General features: G+C 37.6%; 1 protein-coding gene across 1 annotated transcript in view; it reads left to right on the plus strand.

Moving 5' to 3' along the window:
- The window catches only part of LOC128597965 (POTE ankyrin domain family member A-like), a 198,815-nt gene that overhangs the window by 111,290 nt on the left and 65,770 nt on the right, over positions 1-21,755 (plus strand). The window lies entirely within an intron of this gene.

Below are 21,755 nucleotides of genomic sequence, written 5' to 3' on the forward strand. Positions count from 1 at the left end.
AGAATAGCTTAGTGCATAAAGAGGTAAGCTTCCTTTCTGTTCCTGCAGCCCTATAATCTCATATTTTTTAAATCTACCTGTTTAATAAAAAATCCAGATGGTAAAGACAGAAGAGGGTATGTTTTATGTCTTTTTGTATTTCTCTGTTTCTGCCAAGTGAAAGTTTATATTAGATAAACCGAGTGAAAGTTTATATTAGATAGTAAAAAGTTGATGGAAATCAAAACACAAAATTAAGAAGTTCCCTGTCCAAAATTTTGGGAAATTCTGCTTCATCCTCTCAAACAGAAATGAAGCAGATCAGTGATAAAATTGTAATAATGATATGTAATTATGTACAAAGTAAGCACAAAATACAGTAGAACTTCTTTAAGTTGACCACTTAAGAGACTATAATAAACTGGCCAACATATGGAGGTGGTCAATATAAGGAACTAGGCCTACTGTACTAACAGGGCTCATATTTGGTGTATGTCTGGTTTATGAAAATTAGGTCAACTTGAGGAGATAGTCAATGTAGGGAGGTCATCAACTGTAGAGGTTCTACTGTATTTTCATGACTAAAATCATAACAGATGGAGTGAAGAAATACAATCAATGAAAACAAAAGTTATTTTTATTGAATGAATAAATAACAGTTATTCTTGGTATCAAACTTTCATTAAAGGTTAAAACAAAAAAGAAGACACACAAAAATAATAAAGTGGCGGTATCAGAAAACCTGTATCATGGTGCTGTTGATGATAACAATGACAGTGGAGTAACTCCAGGAAGAAAGACTGGAAAAACTGATAATCAACACTTTCCTAAGAAGGAACAGTGTGATGGGTGAGCCCGTAGCACTATTTAACATGGATAATTATTATTGTACTGTAAAACTAATTCTAGTTTGGGTTAATATCCATGATTAACAAATTTCAAACTTTTACTAGGGATATTCAGCCTTGACTGGTAAATAGAAAAATACAAATTAGCAATGAGTTTCAGTTTTTCCATTCATACTGATATTTTATTTTAAAAACTAATAACCAGTTTTGGCAAATGGAAAAGGAAGTCTAATACACTATTGCTAAATGAAATGAGTAAGTCCTCTTTGAAGGGTAATTTAGTGGCATGTACCATAATTTCAAATATATTATTTTTTTAACCTGACACCTTCACTTCCTGGACCACCCTGAAGTATCCCAGGGCTCAATCCTCTGTCTTTTTTTTCGCATGACTTTTTACTACCTTGTATATGCTGAAGATTTAGATCCTACAGAAAAGCATGACTTGTATAAACACACACCCCCATACACATACATGTTAAGGACTTTTATTATATATTATAACATAAAACAGGCCTATGCATATAAATAGAATAATGTATTTATATATAACATATAACATGTTAAAAACATAACATATGTAAAGGATGTTTACATAAATATGTTACACATATACATATGGGTATGTTAAGGGTATTTTTTTGTTGTTGTTGGTTTTGTTTTTTTTTTCTTTGAGACAGAGTCTCACCATGTTGCCCTTGGTAGAGTGCCTGCCATGGTGTTACAGCTCACAGCAACCTCAAACTCTTGGGCTTAAGTGATTCTCTTGCCTTTGCCTCAGCCTCACAAGTAGCTGGGACTACAGGCGCCCGCCATAACACCCGGCTATTATTTTGTAGTAGTTGTCATTGTTGTTTAGCAGGCCCAGGCCAGGTTCGAACCTGCCAACCCTGGTGTATGTGGCTGGAACCCTAACCACTGAGCTACGGTGCCAAGCCAAGGGTATTTGTTTTAGCATTTTCATATCAAAAAGTTGGAGATAGTCTTAATATCCATCAATAAGGAAATAGTTACCAAATTGTTCTACCCTTAAAATAATGTAGTAAGGCAACCACTTAAAAAATGAGGATAGGGTCAGATCTATAGTTACTGACTATTTCAAAGTTTAAATGTATTTAAAGCATTTAGGTGGATGGCACATCTTATATAAATTGTGTTAAAATTCTTACAACGTTTGCTGAGTGGCAGATGGAAGTTACATGCTACCTTAGCACTCTGCCTTTTTACCAGCAAAATTACTGGTTATTAAATTTTTGGTTTTTGTTCTCAATTCATGAGTAAACACATTGGACCTTTGAATTAATCTGCATATTAATAAGGGATGACTCATGGGTATCCCTCTTCCATATAAACATTTCAGTATTTTGGTTAAAATATTAAAATACATCAAAGAACCTTTGACCTACCAAACTAGGAGTGGGCCAACTTATTCTGTAAAGAGCTGGAGAGTAAATATTTTAGGCTTTGTGAACTATGAAGTCTCTGTTATTGTAATCCCCAAGATGTCATAGACATATGTCAGTAGATGTGGCTATGGTTCATTAAAACTTTGCTTACAAGACAGACAGTGGGCTGTATTTGGCCCAGAAGCACTAATTTGCTGGCCCCTATGCTAAAATTCAATGTGTCGCTAATGTAGTGAATCTTCTTAAGTGTACCCTGGGTGCATGCCATTAGCCTGCCCTTTAAAAAATAATGTGTCTCAGGCGGTGCTTGTGGCTCAGTGGGTAGGGCGCCAGCCCCATATACTGAGGATGGTGGGTTCAAACCTGGCCCTGGCCAAATTGCAACAAAAAAAATAGCTGGGCATTGTGGCAGACACCTGTAGTCCCAGCTACTCGGGAGGCTGAAGCAAGAGAATCACCGAAGGAGTTGGAGGTTGCTGTGACCTGTGTGATGCCATGGCACTCTATGGAGGGCAATAAAGTGAGACTCTGTCTCTACTATGTGTATATATATACATATTTCAGTATGCATCTAATCTTCTTAAGTGTATCCTGCATGCATGCCATTCATTACTCTTACTTTTTAAATTAAATCATAACTGTGCATGAATGAATTTATGGGGTACAATGTGCTGATCTTATATACAATGTGGAATGCTTATATAAACTGGTTAATATAACCATCACCTCACATATTTGTTGTGGTGAGACGTTTATACTCTAGGCTTAATAATTTTGAAATGTATCATTGCATTGTGCACATTAGGTGAGGTGCCACCAAATGCCCTCCTCCTCCCAGTCTCCCTTCTCCCCTTCGCTCTCCCTCCTCTTCTCTCCTTCTTTCTGGATTATAGTAGTGTTTTATCATTTGTATGAATGTGTAGTTGATTATATATTGGTTTCATAATAGTATTGAGTACATTGGATAATTTTTATTCCATTCTTAAGATAATTTACTAAGAAGAATATGTTCCAGCTCCATTCAGGTAAACATAAAAGATTTACATCGCCATCATTTTGTGGCTGCACAGTATTCCTTGTATATACGTACCACAATTTGTTAATCCACTCATGGGTCATTGGGTACTTGGGCTGCTTCCATGACTTGACAATTATGAATTGGGCTGCAATAAACATTCTGGTGCAAATGTCTTTGTTCTAAATGATTTTTGATCATCTGGTTATATACCTCATAGAGGAACTGCAGGACTGAATGGTAGGACTACTTTTAGTTCCTCGACTATTCTCCAAACTTCTTCCAAAAAGGCAGTATTAGCTTGCATTCCCACCAGCAGTGTAAAAGTGTTCCCTTCTCTCCACATCTACGCCAACATCTGTAGTTTTGGGATTTTGTGATGTGGGGTGATCTTACTGGAGTTAGATAACATCTCAAAGTGGTTTTTATTTGCATTTCTCTGATGATTAAAGATGATGAGCATTTTTTCATGTGTTTGTAGGCCATGTGCCTGTCTTCTTCAAAGAAGCTTCTGTTGAAGTCTCTTGCCCACAAAAAATGGGGTTATTTGTTCTTTTCTTATTAATTAGTTTGAGTTCTCTGTGGATTCTAGTTATCAGACCTTTGTCAGAAAAATAACCTGCAAATATCTTCTCTCATTCTGGAGGCTGCCTGTTTGCTTTACTTACTGTGCTCTTGGCTGTGCAGGTTTTCAGTTTGATTAGATCCCAATAATATATTTTTGGTATTGCTTCGTTTGCCAGGGGGTTCCTCCTCATAAAATATTCTCCAAGGCCAATTTCTTCTAGCATTTTCCCTGCACTCTTTTCTGAGATTTTATAGTTTCATGTCTTAAGTTTAAATCTTTTATCCAGTGAGAATAAATTTTTATTAATAGTGAAAGGTGGGAGTCCAGTTTAAGTCTTCTGTAGGTCACCAGCTAGTTCACACAGCACCATTTATTAAATAGGGAATCTTTCCCCCAGTGAATGCTTTTGATAGACTTATCAAAGATCAAATGATTATAAGTGGCTGAGTTCATCTCTTGGTTCTCTATTCTGTTCCATATATCTACCTCTCTAATTTTTGTGCCAGTATCATGCTGCTTTGATCACTATAGATTTCTAGTATAGCCTGCAGTCTAGTAATGTACTATCTCCTGATTTGTTTTTATTTCTGAGTAATGTATTGGCTATTCGAGGTTTTTTCTGATTCCATAAAATGAAGTACCATTTTTTCAAGATCTTTAAAGTATTACATTGCTGCTTTAATAGGGATTGCATTAAATCTGTATATTATTTTATGTAGTATGGACATTTTAACAATGTTGATTCTTCCCATCCACGAGCATGGTATGTTTTTCTATTTGTTAACATCTTCAGCTATTTCTTTTCTCAGAGTTTCATAATTCTCTTTATAGAGATTTTTCACAACCTTTGTTAGGTAAATTCCCAGATAGTTCATCTTCTTTGGTACTACTGTAAAGGGAATAGAGTCCTTAACTATATTTTTTAGCTTGACTATTGTTGATATATATATAAACTACTGATTTGTAAGTATTGATTTTGTATCCTGAGATGCTGTTGTATTCCTTGATCACATCTAAGAGGTTTGTAGTTGAGTCCCTGGGGTTTTCCAGGTATAATATTATCTCATCTGCAAAGAGTGAGAGTTTGATCTCCTCTGACCCCATTTGGAAACCCTTGATCACCTTCTCTTGCCTGATTGCAATGGCTACAACTTCCATTACTATGTTGAATGGCAATGGAGACAATGGACATCCTTGTCTAGTTTCAGATGTGAGTGGAAATGTTTTCAGTTTTACTCCATTCAATATGATATTGGCTGTGGGTTTGCTGTAAATGGCCTCTATCAGTTTAAGAAATAACCTAAGTCGATTTCCTTAAGTGTTCTGATCACTTAAGGATGCTGGATATTATCATAAGCTTTTTCTGCATCAATTGAAAGAATCATATAGTTTGTTTTTTATTTTATTTGTGTGATGTATTATATTTATAGATTTATGTATGTTGAGCAAACCTTGTAACCCTGGGATAAAACCAACTTGATGGTGTATAATTTTTTTGATGTGTCTTTGAATTCTCTTTGCTAGGATTTTACTGAATATTTTTGCATTGATATTCATTAATAATATAGGTCTATAGTGTTCTTTCTTTGTTAGGTCCTTTCCTGGCTTGGGGATCAGGGTGATATTTGTTTCATAGAATGTGTTGGGAAGCATTACTTCTTTTTCTATGTTTTGGGAAAGGTTATGTAATATAGGTACTAGTCCATCTGTAAAGGTCTGGTAGAATTCTAATGGTAAGCCATCTGGTCCTGGACTTTTCTTTTTGGGGAGATTTGGTATAGTTGATACTATTTCAGTGCTTGATATAGGTCTATTCAATATTTCTAATTCTATCTGCTGAATCTAGGAAGGTAGCATGCTCCTGGTACATTTCCTTCAGATTTTCATATTTCATAGAGCTTTTTTTGTAGTAATTATTGAGGATTTTTTTGATTTCTGAGGTGTCTGTTGTTATTTCTTTTTTATCATTTCTGATTGACTATGTTACAGATTTTACTTTTCTATTTCTGGTTAGGTTAGCCAGAGGTTTATGAATTGGGTTAATCTTTTCAAAAACCTTCTTTTTGTTTCAGTGATCTTCTGAATGATTCTTTTGTTTTCAATTTCATTTAATTCTGCTCTAATTTTAGTTCTTTTCTTCTGCTGTGTTTGGGGTTGGAATGTTCTCCCTTTTCCAGTTGCTTGAGATGACCCATTAAGTTGTTGACTTCCTCTTTTTTGTTTTCTTGATGAAGGCTTCCAACACTATAAATTTCCCTCTTAGGGCTACCTTTGCAATTTCCCACACATTTTGATAATTTGTGTCTTCATTATCATTTTGTTCCAAAAATTTGGTGATTTCCTTCTTAATCTCATCTTTGAGCCAGCTATCATTCATCATAAGGTTATTTAGTTTCCATGACTTTGTTTGAATATGAAGATTCCTATTGCTGTTGAGTTCAACTTATTTATTTTTATTAAATCACAGCTGTGTACATTAATGCAATTATGGGGTACAATGTGCTGGTTTTATAAAATACTTACATCAAACTAGTTAACATAGCCTTCACCGCATGTTCTTAGTTATTGTGTTAAGACATTTATATTCTATAATTAGTAGATTTGACATGTACCCTTTTAAAATACACCATAGGTGTGATCCCACCAATTGCCCTCCCTTCACCTATCCTCCCCCATCCTCGCCTCCTCCTCTTTCCCCTTCATCTTTGGCTGTTGTTGGGTTATAGCTTTCATATAGATGTGTGGGTACTTATAAATTGGTTTCATAGTAGTACTGAGTACATTGGATACTTTTTCTTCCATTCTTTTTTTCCCTTTTATTAAGTCATATACAAATAGATCATGAATACATTTATGCTTTTGTGGGATACAATGTGTTGCTTTTTTATACAATTTGGAATGGTTACATTAAACTAATATAGCTTTCACCTAATTTACTTAATTATTGTGTTAAGATATTCATGTTCTATACTTGGTAGATTTGACTAGTACCCTTAACAATATGTTCCATAGGTATTGTCCCATACTCCCTCTGTTAAACCTCCCTCCTCTCATCCTTTTCTTCCATTCTTGAGATACTTTGCTAGGAAGAATATGTTCCAGCTCCATCCATGTAAACATGAAAGAGGTAAAGTTTCCATCTTTTTTAAGGCTGCATAATATTCCATGGTGTACATATACCACAATTTACTAAACCATTTGTGGGTCAGTGGACACTTGGGCTTCTTCCATGACTTAGTGATTATGAATTAGGCTGCAGTAAACATTGTGGTGCAAATACCTTTGTTATTAAGCGATTTTTGGTCTTCTGGATGTATACCTAGTAGAGGAATTGTAGGATCTAATGGCAGGTCTATTTTTAGATCCCTAAGTGATCTCCAAACGTCTTTCCAAATGCAGCATATTAGTTTGCATTCCCACTAACAGTGCAGAAGTGTTCCCTTTTCTCCACATCCACACCAACATCTCTGGTTTTGGGATTTTGTGATGTGGGCTAATCTTACTGGAGTGAAATGTTTACATTGAAATAAGTAACTTGTTCTTTTCTTGCTACTATGTTTGAGTTCTCTGTGGATTCTGGTTATTAAACCTTTGTCAGAGACATAACCTGCAAATATCTTCTCCCATTCTCAGGGCTGTCTGTTTGCTTTACTTACTGTGTTCTTAGCTGTGAAGAAGCTTTTTAGCTTGATCAGATCCCAGTATTTTTGGTGTTGCTTCAATTGCCCAGGGGGTCCTCCTCATAAAATATTCTACCAGGCTAATTTCTTCAAGTGTTTTTCCTGCACTTTCTTCTACTATTTTTATACTTTCATGTCTTAAGTTTAAATATTTTATCCAGTGAGAGTCTATCTTAGTTAGTGGTGAAAGGTGTGGGTCCAGTTTCAGTATTCTACAGGTTGCCAGCCAGTTCATCCAGCACCATTTGTTACATAGAGAAGTCTTTTCTCCACTGAATATATATATATTTTTTATTGTTGGGGATTCATTGAGGGTACAATAAGCCAGGTTACACCGATTGCAATTGTAAGGTAAAGTCCCTCTTGCAATCATGTCTTGCCCCCATAAAGAGTGACACACACCAAGGCCCCACCCCCCTCCCTCCTTCCCTCTTTCTGTTTCCCCCCCATAACCATAATTATCATTGTCCTCATATCAAAATTGAGTACATAGGATTCATGCTTCTCCATTCTTGTGATGCTTTACTAAGAATAATGTCTTCCACGTCCATCCAGGTTAATACGAAGGATGTAAAGTCTCCATTTTTTTTAATGGCTGAATAGTATTCCATGGTATACATATACCACAGCTTGTTAATCCATTCCTGGGTTGGTGGGCATTTAGGCTGTTTCCACATTTTGGCGATTGTAAATTGAACTGCAATAAACAGTCTAGTACAAGTGTCCTTATGATAAAAGGATTTCTTTCCTTCTGGGTAGATGCCCAGTAATGGGATTGCAGGATCGAATGGGAGGTCTAGCTTGAGTGCTTTGAGGTTTCTCCATACTTCCTTCCAGAAAGGTTGTACTAGTTTGCAGTCCCACCAGCAGTGTAAAAGTGTTCCCTTCTCTCCACATCCACGCCAGCATCTGCAGTTTTGAGATTTTGTGATGTGGGCCATTCTCACTGGGGTTAGATGATATCTCAGGGTTGTTTTGATTTGCATTTCTCTAATATGAGATGATGAACATTTTTTCATGTGTTTGTTAGCCATTCGTCTGTTGTCTTTAGAGAAAGTTCTATTCATGTCTCTTGCCCATTGATATAAGGGATTGTTGGCTTTTTTCATGTGGATTAATTTGAGTTCTCTATAGATCCTAGTTATCAAGCTTTTGTCTGATTGAAAATATGCAAATATCCTTTCCCATTGTGTAGGTTGTCTCTTTGCTTTGGTTATTGTCTCCTTAGCTGTACAGAAGCTTTTCAGTTTAATGAAGTCCCATTTGTTTATTTTTGTTGTTGTTGCAATTGCCATGGCAGTCTTCTTCATGAAGTCTTTCCCCAGCCCAATATCTTCCAGTGTTTTTCCTATGCTTTCTAGGAGGATTTTTATTGTTTCATGCCTTAAGTTTAAGTCCTTTATCCATCTTAAATCAATTTTTGTGAGTGGGGAAAGGTGTGGGTCCAGTTTCAGTCTTTTACATGTAGACATCCAGTTCTCCCAACACCATTTATTGAATAGAGAGTCTTTCCCCCAAGGTATGTTCTGGTTTGGTTTATCAAAGATTAGGTGGTTGTAAAATGTTAGTTTCATTTCTTGGTTTTCCATTCGATTCCAAGTGTCTATGTCTCTGTTTTTGTGCCAGTACCATGCTGTCTTGACCACTATGGCTTTGTAGTACAGACTAAAATCTGGTATGCTGATGCCCCCAGCTTTATTTTTGTTACAGAGAACTACCTTAGCTATATGGGGTTTTTTCCGGTTCCATACAAAACGCAGAATCATTTTTTCCAAATCTTGAAAGTACGATGTTGGTATTTTGATAGGAATGGCATTGAATAGGTAGATTGCTTTGGGAAGTATAGACATTTTAACAATGTTGATTCTTCCAAGCCATGAGCATGGTATGTTCTTCCATTTGTTAATATCCTCTGCTATTTCCTTTCTGAGGAGTTCATAGTTTTCTTTATAGAGGTCCTTCACCTCCTTCGTTAGGTATATTCCTAGGTATTTCATTTTCTTTGAGACTATGGTGAAGGGAGTTGTGTCCTTAATTAGCTTCTCATCTTGACTGTTATTGGTGTACACAAAGGCTACTGACTTGTGGACATTGATTTTATATCCTGAAACATTACTGTATTTTTTGATGACTTGTAGGGGTCTTGTGGTTGAGTCTTTGGGGTTCTCTAAGTATAAGATCATGTCGTCAGCAAAGAGGGAGAGTTTCACCTCCTCTGCTCCCATTTGCATTCCCTTTATTTCCTTGTCTTGCCTAATTGTATTGGCTAGAACTTCCAGCACTATGTTGAATAGTAAAGGTGACAGAGGACAACCTTGTCTGGTTCCAGTTCTAAGAGGAAAAACTTTCACTTTTACTCCATTCAGTAAAATATTGGCTGTGGGTTTGTCATAGATAGCTTCAATCAGTTTTAGAAATGTGCCACCTATGCCTATACTCTTCAGTGTTCTAATTAGAAAAGGATGCTGGATTTTATCAAATGCTTTTTCTGCATCTATTGAGAGGATCATGTGATCTTTATTTTTGCCTCTGTTAATATGGTGGATAACGTTTATAGATTTGCGTATGTTAAACCAGACTTGCATCCCTGGGATGAAGCGTACGTGGTCATGATGAATGACTTTTTTGATGATAAGCTGTAATCTATTGGCTAGGATTTTGTTGAGAATTTTCGCGTCTATATTCATGAGTGAGATTGGTCTGAAATTCTCCTTTTTGTTTGGGTCTTTTCCTGGTTTTGGTATCAGGGTGATGTTTGCTTCATGGAATGTGTTGGGGAAGATTCCTTCTTCCTCAATCTTTTGGAATAATTTCTGCAGTACAGGAATAAGCTCTTCCTTGAAGGTTTGATAGAATTCTGGAGTGAAGCCATCTGGACCAGGGCATTTTTTGGTTGGAAGATTTTTTATTGTTTCTTTGATCTCAGTGCTTGAAATTGGTCTGTTCAGGAGCTCTATTTCTTCCTGGCTGAGTCTAGGGAGAGGGTGTGATTCCAAATATTGATCCATTTCTTTCACATTGTCAAATTTCTGGGCATAGAGTTTCTGGTAGTATTCAGAGATGATCTCTTGTATCTCTGTGAGATCAGTTGTTATTTCCCCTTTATCGTTTCTGATTGAGGTTACTAGAGATTTTACTTTTCTATTCCTCGTTAGTCTGGCCAATGGTTTATCTATTTTATTTATTTTTTCAAAAAACCAACTCCTTGTTTCATTAATTTTCTGAATGATTCTTTTGTTTTCAATTTCATTGATCTCTGATTTGATTTTGGATATTTCTTTTCTTCTACTGAGTTTAGGCTTAGATTGTTCTTCTTTTTCCAATTCCATAAGATCTCTTGTGAGATTGTTGATGTGCTCTCTGTCTGTTTTTCGAATGTAGGCGTCTAAAGCGATGAATTTTCCTCCAAAACTGCTTTTGCAGTATCCCACAGGTTTTGGTAGCTTGTGTCTTCATTGTTGTTATGCTCAAGAAGTTAATGATTTCCTGTTTTATTTCTTCCTTCACCCATCTGTTATTCAACAGAAGATTGTTTAGTTTCCATGCCTTTGGGTGGGGTCGAGCATTTTTGTTAGAGTTGAGTTCCACCTTTAGTGCCTTATGGTCTGAGAAGATACAAGGTAAAATTTCAGTTCTTTTGATTCTGTTGATAATTGTTTTGTGTCCCAGGATATGATCAATTTTGTGAATGTTCCATGGGGTGATGAGAAGAATCTATATTCTTTATCTTTGGGATGGAGTGTTCTATATGCCTCTATCAAGCACAGTTGTTCCAGGGTCTCATTTAAGTCTCTTATATCCTTGTTTAATTTCTGTTTAGAGGATCTGTCCAGTTCTGTAAGAGGAGTGTTAAGGTCCCCTTTATTATGGTATTATCAGATATCATATTGCTCAGACTGAGTAAGGTCTGTTTCAAGAATCTGGGAGCATTTAAATTGGGTGCATAAATATTTAGAATTGAAATGTCTTCTTGTTGTATTTTTCCCTTGACCAATATAAAGTGACCATCTTTGTCTTTTTTGACTTTATTTGCTTTAAATCCACATGTATCTGAAAATAAGATTGCAACTCCTCTTTTTTTCTGAATTCCATTTGCCTGAAAAATTGTCTTCCAACCCTTGACTCAGAGCTTTAATTTGTCTTTTGAAGCCAGGTGTGTTTCCTGCAGACAGCAAATGGATGGCTTGTGTTTTTTAATCCAGTCAACCAATCCATGTCTCTTCAGTGGGGAATTCAAGCCATTAACATTTATTGAGATAATTGATAAGTGTCGTAGTATTCTATTCGTCTTATTTGGTGAGAGTCCATTGCTTAGTTTTATCTTTTGCATCGGTGTGGAGGTTTGGTTCTGTCCTTTAATTTCTGAGTTCTTACTTTGCTGCTGATCCATTGTGGTGGTCAGTGTGCAGAACAGGTTGAAGTATTTGCTGTAGAGCTGGTCTTGTTGTGGCAAATTTCCTCAATGTTTGTATATCCGTAAATGATTTGATTTCTCCATCAATTTTGAAGGTTAGCTTAGCAGGGTACAGAATTCTGGGCTGAAAATTGTTCTGTTTAAGTAGATTAAAGGTAGATGACCATTGTCTTCTTGCTTGGAAAGTGTCATTAGAGAAGTCTGCGGTCACTCTGATGGATTTGCCCTTGTAGGTCAACTGGTGCTTACTCCTGGCAGCTTGCAGAATCTTTTCTTTTGTCTTGACTTTGGACAGGTTCATCACAATGTGTCTTGGAGAAGCTCGGTTAGAGTTGAGGCGACTGGGGTCCGATATCCCTCTGAAAGCAGTGTGTCAGAATCTTTGGCGATATTTGGGAAATTTTCTTTTATAATATTCTCTAGTATGGCTTCCATTCCTCTGGGGCATTCTTCTTCCCCTTCTGGAATTCCTATAACTTGTATTTTGGAACGCTTCGTAAAGTCCCATAATTCTGACAGTGAACGTTCTGCTTTCTCTCTCTTCTTTTCTGCCTCTTTTACTATCTGAGTTATCTCAAAAACTTGTCTTCTACCTCTGAAATTCTTTCTTCTGCATGGTCTAACCTGTTGCTGATACTTTCCATTGCATCTTTAAGTTCCCTGATTGACTGTTTCATTTCCTTCAGCTCTGCTATATCCTTTTTATATTCTTCATATCGTTCATCTCTGATTTGATTCTGTTTTTGGATTTCCTTTTGGTTATTTTCCACTTTCTTAGCAGTTTCCTTCATTGTTTCCATCATTTCTTTCATTGTTTTCAACATGTGTATTCTAAATTCCCTTTCTGTCATTCCTAACATTTCTGTATAGGTGGAATCCTCTGCAGTAGCTACCTCATGGTCCCTTGGCGGGGTTGTTCTGGACTGGTTCTTCATGTTGCCTGGAGTTTTCTGCTGATTCTTCCTCATGAGTGATTTCTTTCATCTGTTTCCTTGCCCTAATTTTCCTTTCACTTCCTCTTGCTCTTTAAGTTCTCGTGCCTGTGGACTAAGGGTTACAGGACCAGAAGGGTGAGAAGGTTGAAGAGCAAAAAAGTGATGAAAGAAAGGAGGACCGAGTGATAAGGAAAAAAAAAGAAAAATAGAGAAAGGAGAGGGGGTGGGTAAAGGGAATATTGACAAAAAGAAGAGAGGCACAGAAATAGGGAGACAGAGCAATATAGGTGTACAGTAGGGTACTTTGATATAACCTTAAAAAAAAAAAACACCTTCTGGGGGTGCCCAGTTGGGTGGTTCCCTTGAGGTCAGCAGCTCTTTGCTAACCTGATCAGACACAGTACCCCACCTCCACCAAGTAGAGAGGAAAGACAAAAATGCTACAAATCAAACCAAAACAAGCAAACAGATAACTTTACGGGATAAAATTTCTGGAGAAACCAAATAATAGTGGTAGAAACACTAACAAAAATGAAGTTCTAATTATTGAAATAGGCAGCAATGGGAAATTATAATTAAACTAGAAAAATTGAGAAATAAAAGGATATGTATGGAAAAGGTTGAACTTAAAAAACAAAACAACAATCCACAACATCAAAATAAACAAAAAAACAACCAAACCAAAAAAAAAAAAAAAAACACAACCAAAAACAAAGCAGTATGTATACGTTATTGAATATTGTCTGGGCAACATGTGGTCTTCTGGAGTATGAGATGTTAATCAGAGTTCTGATACGACTGGAGGCTGCTAGTTTCTCAAACTCCAGCAGGTAGACACCCTAAATCTCTCTTCAGCCCACTTAAAGGGCACTTTTAACTTGTTCACTTACTGAGCAGAAGCTTTCTCAGGGAAGTGCTTGTCGCTGGAATCACTGCTGAAGTGGCTATCCACTTACCCTGTGTCTCCCTCTGCCCCCGAGGGTTAGGGCTGCAAGGCGGCTCAGACCCTGCCCTTAGGCTACTTGGTCGCTGGGTTACCAGCTCCCACCCAATTCCAGCTCTGCGACCCTGAGAGCAGAGCTTGCCGGGGCAGATCGCTCACAATGTCTGCCTGTGACCCAGAGCCAAACACTATTAGCTCCGTCTGGCTCAGCGGCTCAGACTGAGGCCCTACACAACGGCCAAAGTTCTCCGCACTCCCGCTCCGTTCAGCTCCCCAAGGCAGTTCAGCTGAGTGCCAAGTCCAAAGACACCAAAACAGTTCACAGGTAAGGCCTTTCTGGTTTGCAGTCTCGCTGCTACTGAACTTACAGTTGCGGGCGGGTTTAGACGGATTGAACACACGCGACCACTTGCCAGTTTTCCACTGTTTTAGTCCTCCTCTTGGGGTCCAGAAGTCTCTCGCTGACTCCCTGTATCCTCTCAGGGGTGATGATAGGCAGATCCCATGAGCCAGAGATGCCTGGAGTCCTATCTCCCCAGACTCACGGTGCCCAGATGCAAGGAAGCTGTTACTCGGCTGCCATCTTGCTCCGCCTCTCCCTTGATTGCCTTTTCTTACCTAATTGTTATGGCTAAAACTTCCATTACAATGTTACAGAGCAGTGGAGACAATGGGCAGCCTTGTCTGGTTCCTGATCTGAGTGGAAATGATTTCAATTTAACTTCATTCAATATGATATTGGCTGTGAGTTTGCTGTAGATGGCCTCTATCAGTTTAAGAAATGTCCCTTCTATACCAATTTTCTTAAGTGTTCTGATCATGAAGTGATGCTGGATATTATCAAAAGCTTTTTCTGCATCAATTGAGAGAATCATATGGTCTTTGTTTTTTAATTTATGTGCTGAATTATACTTACAGATTTACGTATATTGAACCAGCCTTGAGACCCTGAGATAAAACCGACTTGGTCATGATGTATAATTTGTTTGATGTGTTGCTGGATTCTGTTTGTTAGGATCTTGTTGAATATTTTTGCATCTATATTCATTAGTGATATTGGTCTTTAATTTTCTTTTCTTCTTGGGTCTTTTCATGGTTTGGGGCTCAGGGTGATGTTTGCTTCATAGAATATGTCGGGTAGTCTTTCTTCTTTTTCTACATTTTGGAACAGGTTGAGTAATATAGGTACTAGTTCCTCTTTAAAGGTTTGGTATAATTCTGATGTGAAGCCATCTGGTCCTGGGCTTTTCTTTTTGGGGAGATTTTGTATGGCTGATGCTATTTCAGAACTTGAAATTGGCCTATTCAACATTTTCACTTAATTCTGGCTAAGTCTTGGAAGGTGACGTGCTTCCAAGTATTGGCCAATTTCCTTCAGATTTTCATATTTCTGAGAATAAAGTTTCTTATAATATTCATTAAGGATTTTTTGAATTTCCGAGGAGTCTGTTGTTATTTTGCCTTTGTTTTGTTTCTGATTGATGAAATTAGAGATTTTACTCTTTTTTTTCTGATTAGGTTGGCCAAAGGTTTATCTATTTTATTGACCTTTTCGAAAAAACAGCTTTTTGATTATTGATCTGTTGTATTATTCTTTTGTTTTCAATTTCATTTAATTCTGCTCTAATTTTGGTTATTTCTTTTCTTCTACTGGGTTTGGGGTTGGAATGTCCTTCCTTTTCCAGTTGCTTGAGATGTCCCATTAAGTTGTTAACTTCCTCTCTTTCCATTTTCTTGAGGAAGGCTTGCAGTGCTATAAATTTCCCTCTTAGGATTGCCTTTGCAGTATCCTAGAGGTTCTGATAATTCGTGTCTTCATTGTCGTTTTGTTCCAAATACTTGGCAATTTCCTTCTTAATCTTATCTCTGATGCAGCTATCATTCAGCATAAGGTTGTTTAACTTCTATGTTTTTGTATGAGTATGCAGATTCCTATTGTTACTGAGCTCAACTTTTATTCCATGGTGGTCTGAGAAGATGCAAGGAATAATTTCTATTCCTTTAAATTTACTGAGGTTAGACTTGTGACCTAAGATGTGATTGATTTTGGAGTATGTTCCGTGAGCTGATGAGAAGTATGTGTATTCGGTTTTGTTGGGATGAAATGTTCTGTAGATGTCTGCTAAATCCAAATGTTGGATGGTTAGGTTTAAAATTTCTTTGCTTAGCTTCAGTGCTAACCAGCACTGCCAAAGGAGCGTTGGAATCTCCGACTATTATGGAGCTTGAGGAAATCAAGTTGGTCATGTCTGTTAGCGTTTCTCTTATAAATTGAGGCACATTCTGGTTGGGTGCATAAATAATCATAATTGAAATCTCATCATATTGAGTATTACCCTTAACAAATATGAAGTGACCATTCTTATCCTTCCTTACTTTTGTTCGTTTAAAGCCTATTGGGTCTGCAAATAGAATTGCAACACCTGCTTTTTTCTGATTACCATTTGCCCGAAGTATGGACAACCATCCTTTCACTCTGAGTCTATATTTATCTTTTAAGGTAAGATGTGACTCTTGTATGCAGGAAATATCTGGCCTGAGTTTTTGTATCCAGTCAGATAACCTGTACCTCTTTAGAGGACAGTTTAAGACATTCACATTAATGGAGAATATTGGTAAGTCTGGTAAAATTTTGGGTATCGAGTTTTTCAAAATTCCAGTGGACATTTTTAATCCTTTCACCATTGTGGAATTTGGAGTTTGATCAAAAGTTTCTGAGTGAGTTTACTTTTGTGGTAGAGCATTGGGCTGGTCATTATGGAGGATAGGTCTGAGAATATCCTGAAGAGTTGGTTTGGTTATGGCAAATTTCTTCAACATATGAATGTCATTAAAGTATTTAATTTCTCCATCATAAAGGAAACTCAGTTTAGCTGGATATAGGATCTGGGATTGAAAATTATTTTGTTTTAGGAGATTAAAAGTCGATGACCACCCTCTTCTGGCTTGAAAAGTTTCAGCAGAGAGATATGCAGTCATTCTAATATTCTTCCCTCTGTAGGTAATGGATTTCTTACATCTGGCTGCTTTCAGAATTTTCTCCTTCATATTAACTTTAGTGAAGTTAATTATTTTATGCCTGGGGGATGTCTTATTCAGATTGAGTCGTGCTGGGGTTATGATACTGTCTGCTATCTGAATTTCAGAATCTCTTGGCACGTCTGGAAAATTCTCTTTCATAATTTCATGGAGAAGGGCTTCCGTGCCTTATAATGCCACTTCATCACTTTTAGGGATCCTAATGAGGTGGATATTAGACTTCTTCGAATTATCCCTGAGCTCTCTGAGAGAGTGATCCATTTTTGCTCTCCATTTCTCTTCCTCTTTGAGTGTTTGGGAGCATTCAAAGGCTTTGTCTTCAATGTCAGAAATCCTTTCTTCTGCTTGCTTCACTCTGTTACTAAGGGATTCTACTGTATTTTTCAGATCTTTGAGGGCTGCAAATTCTTGCTTCAGTGCGTCAAAATCCTTGGCAGTTTTGTCTTTAAATTCATTAAATTCTTGAGACAACTTTTGAATTTCTCCTTGAATTTCTAATTCCGACTTTTTAATTGCTCCTCGAATTTCTAATTCCAAATTTTCCTCCGTTCTATTAATCTTGTTTGCAATCCAAATTCTGAATTCTATTTCTGACATCTCGGCCAGTTGTTTATGAATGGGAGCTTCAATTACATCTGCCATATCTTTCCTTGGGAGGGTTGATCTATTCTGGTTATTCATGTTACCAGAGTTTTTCCACTGATTCTGCCCCATGATTATTTTACACCATTTGACTTTTCCCCTGGAGCTTTGTTGAGGACCCGTACAGTGCTACGGCCTGAGAAACTGGGGACCTGTTTGGTGTGGTGGGGCTAACTGGTTGTGTTTTGTTTTCAGTTGGTCTCTGTCTGACCCTAGTGAAACAGTTACTCTGTGTTGAAGTCTCAGCTGTGGAGAAATATCAGCAATTAAGTCACCTCGCTCCCCCCCACCCTGGCAAAAATTGGAAAAGGAAAATAAAACCTTCCTACAACCACACACCCAGGGCACCACTTGAATAGTCCTCAGGTGATTGGCTCAGTTCAAAAGTCCAAATCAATTGTCTCAGTCAACACCTGTCTCAGATGGGATAGCTTAAAATCCTCCAGCAACTGGATTGAAGGGGTCTGTTGACAACTCAAATATTTTGAATTCTGCTAATTTGTTTGTGGGGCGCTCCTAGCTGTTCTCATGTGGGAGGGCACTCTGTGCACTTGGTGATGGATTTTGTACTTTTTGTTTGTATCCTTGGGGTCACAGCTTGTTTCAGAGGGGTTGATGTATGTTCTTCAATCTCTCTCTTGGTGCAGCTCTAATCCAGCACGTTACTTGCTAAATTTCTGTCCTTTAACTGTCCTTCTGGACTGAAGCCTCTGTGGAAAGCTAGCTTCAGTCAGCCATCTTGTCTCTGCCTCTGAAAATAGTTTATTTGGAGTCGACGCTTGCCTCAGCAGGGAAGATGAGCAATTATCTATCTCATCTTTCACCTAGGCTCCCCTCCTGCAGCTTTGGTGGGTTCTTTCTGGTCATTATCTCTCCTTTCAGACTGGGGCTTCTATTGAGCATTGGTTCCAATCAGCCGTCGTCCCCCGTTCCCCCTTGTTCTTGTTGAATGTGAAAATTGGAGTTAGGGAAAATAGCCAACCCGAGGATTTAGCAAAACACCAAACTCATTGAGACCAAATGAGCAAATAAGCAGATAAAAAGACTACCAGACACACAAGCCCACAGATGCACAATCAGAAACACATAGACATACAGACAACAACAAAAAAAACCAACTACAATAAAAATAATGATAATCATAAAATAATTGAAAAAAAGGCAAAAAACAAACAAAACGAACAAACAAACAATAAAACGTCTAAAAATCTGATGTAAGCACTCTCAGAAACCATAAGAAGGGAAGAAGAGGAAGAGAGAAGGGAAAAAGGAAAAAAAAAACAAAAGAACATGGTGTTCATAAGAAAGTTAAAAAAGAGGAAAGATAAAATTAAAAATAAAAAAATAAAAATATATATATATTAAAATATAAGAAGAAAAAAATTTGCAATAGCTCCTCCAAGAATGTATGAGGGAAAAAAGGCACCAACTACAAAAATATTATTCTTGTATATATGTAGAAATATACATCTATATGTATGACGTAGGGATCAACTTTTGTAGGAATGTATTTATAATGCAATATACTTTCTGGACACCAGGTGTCTCTGTGAGTGGTTCCCAAGCTTATACCTGGTTCACAGTTTACATTATTACCACAGTAACCACCATACCTGGTCGATTGCCATTTTGGAGTTTCTATAAAAGTTTATTATCTAATTATTGTCCAACCTCAGCTACTCTGTTCCAGACAGCAGTCCTATCTGACTTCCCAACTCGGTGCAGGAGTCCCCGTTTCACAAATCTTTCCTCTCTGCTCCCACATTCTCCTGTAAACCTGCAACTGCAATCGGCAATGGGAGATGGTGCTGGCTGCTGCCGGTTTTAGCTGCTGCCAGCTCCTGCAGCTGCAGTGCACAGAGATCTTATCCTCAGTTTTTGTGGCTCAGAGTGTCACTTTTGAATCTGGACTTTTGAGTCCAGCCACCCGCCAGTTCACCACACAGCCTGAACTGCCAGCCCACACCAATATTCTCCACCAGGAATGGTCCAGTCTATTTAATCACTCCTGTTGTTCTGGGGGAAGGTGTCCGCCATTTCGAACAATTCAAAATGTCTGTTTTCGGGGCAGGATCCCTTCCTTTCAATTTTCCATTGGGTTGCTTAGCCCCTTGTGGCTCTCAGCGGGACCCCTTTTGGGTCGCTAAACTGGGCTCAGGAATAAATTTTTGTCAATTGGGTTTTGCCAGGAATTGCAAGCTGCTGTCCTCCGTGAGGGAGGGGTCTGCTGGCCAGCACAGCCAAGCAGGGAAAATCTCTTACAACAGAGTCTGTGGTTTTAAATTACACCTCATATACAGCAATCCACCAATTCACTACACGTCTCCAGCTGTCTGTCCACAGCAATAATCCACATGGGGAAAAGGTCCAGACCCCCCCTTCCTCTCACCTGATGACTTGGGAGAGGTGGGCTACACGTCCGTCCCATCCACCCTCATGCTCTGCCTCCTAGCTTTTTATATTAACATTAGATAGTAGGTTAAAAGTGTTCAAAAGTTACCCAATTATTTTATTTTCAATCAAAATCAGAATTAATCAGAATATAACTGTTTTTGAACTACATATAATAACATATAGGCATTCTAAAAGTAAGATTTTTTTTAGCTCATCGTATTTTCCTAATTTCTTTTTTCACATTATATGTGTCACATGCTATTTTTAAAATATTATTTAAGGGAAATATGATCATATTTTAAAATGAAACAAAAAAAGTCCAGATGTAATTCTTACTCTTATTATTAAAAGTTATTGCTTGTAGGCTGTGAGCGCCAGCCTGTTGGTGTAGTATTCATCTCTCATTCACTTCCACGTACGTGTATTTTACACTTCTCAAGTTTTTAGGAGACAGTTGGATGCCACAGGCCTAATCCTGATGCTCACATTCTGTCCTTTAACTTGTTTCTCCCACTTCTTGGTTTAGGGAGTCTCTCTTCTATTTTTCCCTCTTCTATGAAGCCTTCTTAGATAGAACTTTTCATAGACTCTTACATATTACATTGTATCATAATTGTATATCTGTTTTAAATAAGGGAATATATATTTCCTTATATGTTGTTGGTACTTCATAACTGTCTTTTGAATTCATAAATGAATTGAGATGAAGAGTTGGAATTTTTAAAAAATTATCTTTTTATTCTTTGTCAGTAAAATTATTAGGAAACATTGGCTTCTTTTATGGATTTTTGAAAGAGTAGTGGCCCTGCCTTGCACAAGAAGGAAGTAAAGAAAAATGAAAATGGGTAGTGGACCTCAATCGAATCCATGATGACACCAATGTTTGAAAGATCAATTTACCAAATGACTGTCTGCCACAAATGAATGATGACAGCAGTTTATGTGAAATAGATTAGGACAAACATTCCTGTGAAGGAATGTTAGCAGTGATTACTTTTTTCTGGAAATAGAATACATTAGTCCACCAAAGCTAGAGAATATTCAACTATATCAGTGCTGCTGAAAGATTGATTAAAATGAGGATAAGTGACTTGGACAAGGAGAAGTTTCAGTAAATGGTCAACATGGAACCCTGACTGCAGTGGATGAGCATAAACAACTTTTTTTTTTTTTTTTTTTTTTGTAGAGACAGAGTCTCACTGTACCGCCCTTGGGTAGAGTGCCATGGCATCACACGGCTCACAGCAACCTCTAACTCTTGGGCTTACGTGAAACAACTTTTAAGAGAACTCCTACTGGGAAAAGCAATAAAGAAATTGGTCATAGGCCAGGTGTGGTGCCTCATGCCTGCAATCCTACCAGTCTGGGAGGCCAAGGTGGGTGGATTAATTGAGCTCAGGAGTTCAACAACAAGCAGCTTGAGCAAGAGCAAGATCTCATCTCTTAAAATAAAGCCAGGTGCTGTGGCGGTTGCCTATAGTCCCAGCTACTGGGAAGGCTGAGGCCAGAGAATCACTTGAGGCCATGAGATGGCAGTTGCTATGATCTATGATGCCACAGAAGTCTACCCAAGGACATAAGTGAGACTCTGTCTCAAAAAAAAAAAAAAGGAAGGAAGGGAGGAGGGCGGGGAGAAGAGAAGGAAGGAAGGAAGGAAAAGGGAGAAAAAGAAAGAGGAAGGAAGGGAAAGAAAAAAGAAAGGAAATTGGTTATAACTGAAGAATTTGGGGTTCAAGGGAGTTTTTTTAATTTTAAAATAAAAACATTTAGAATATGTTTGTATCATACTGAGAATGATCCTGTAAAGAAGGACATATTTTTGAAATTTAATTGTGTTTACATGTATAAACAATAAAAAAACTTGATGAATTATCTTCTAAAACTTAAACCAG

Source organism: Nycticebus coucang, chromosome 2, assembly GCF_027406575.1.
Source record: "Nycticebus coucang isolate mNycCou1 chromosome 2, mNycCou1.pri, whole genome shotgun sequence".
Lineage (NCBI taxonomy): Eukaryota > Metazoa > Chordata > Mammalia > Primates > Lorisidae > Nycticebus > Nycticebus coucang.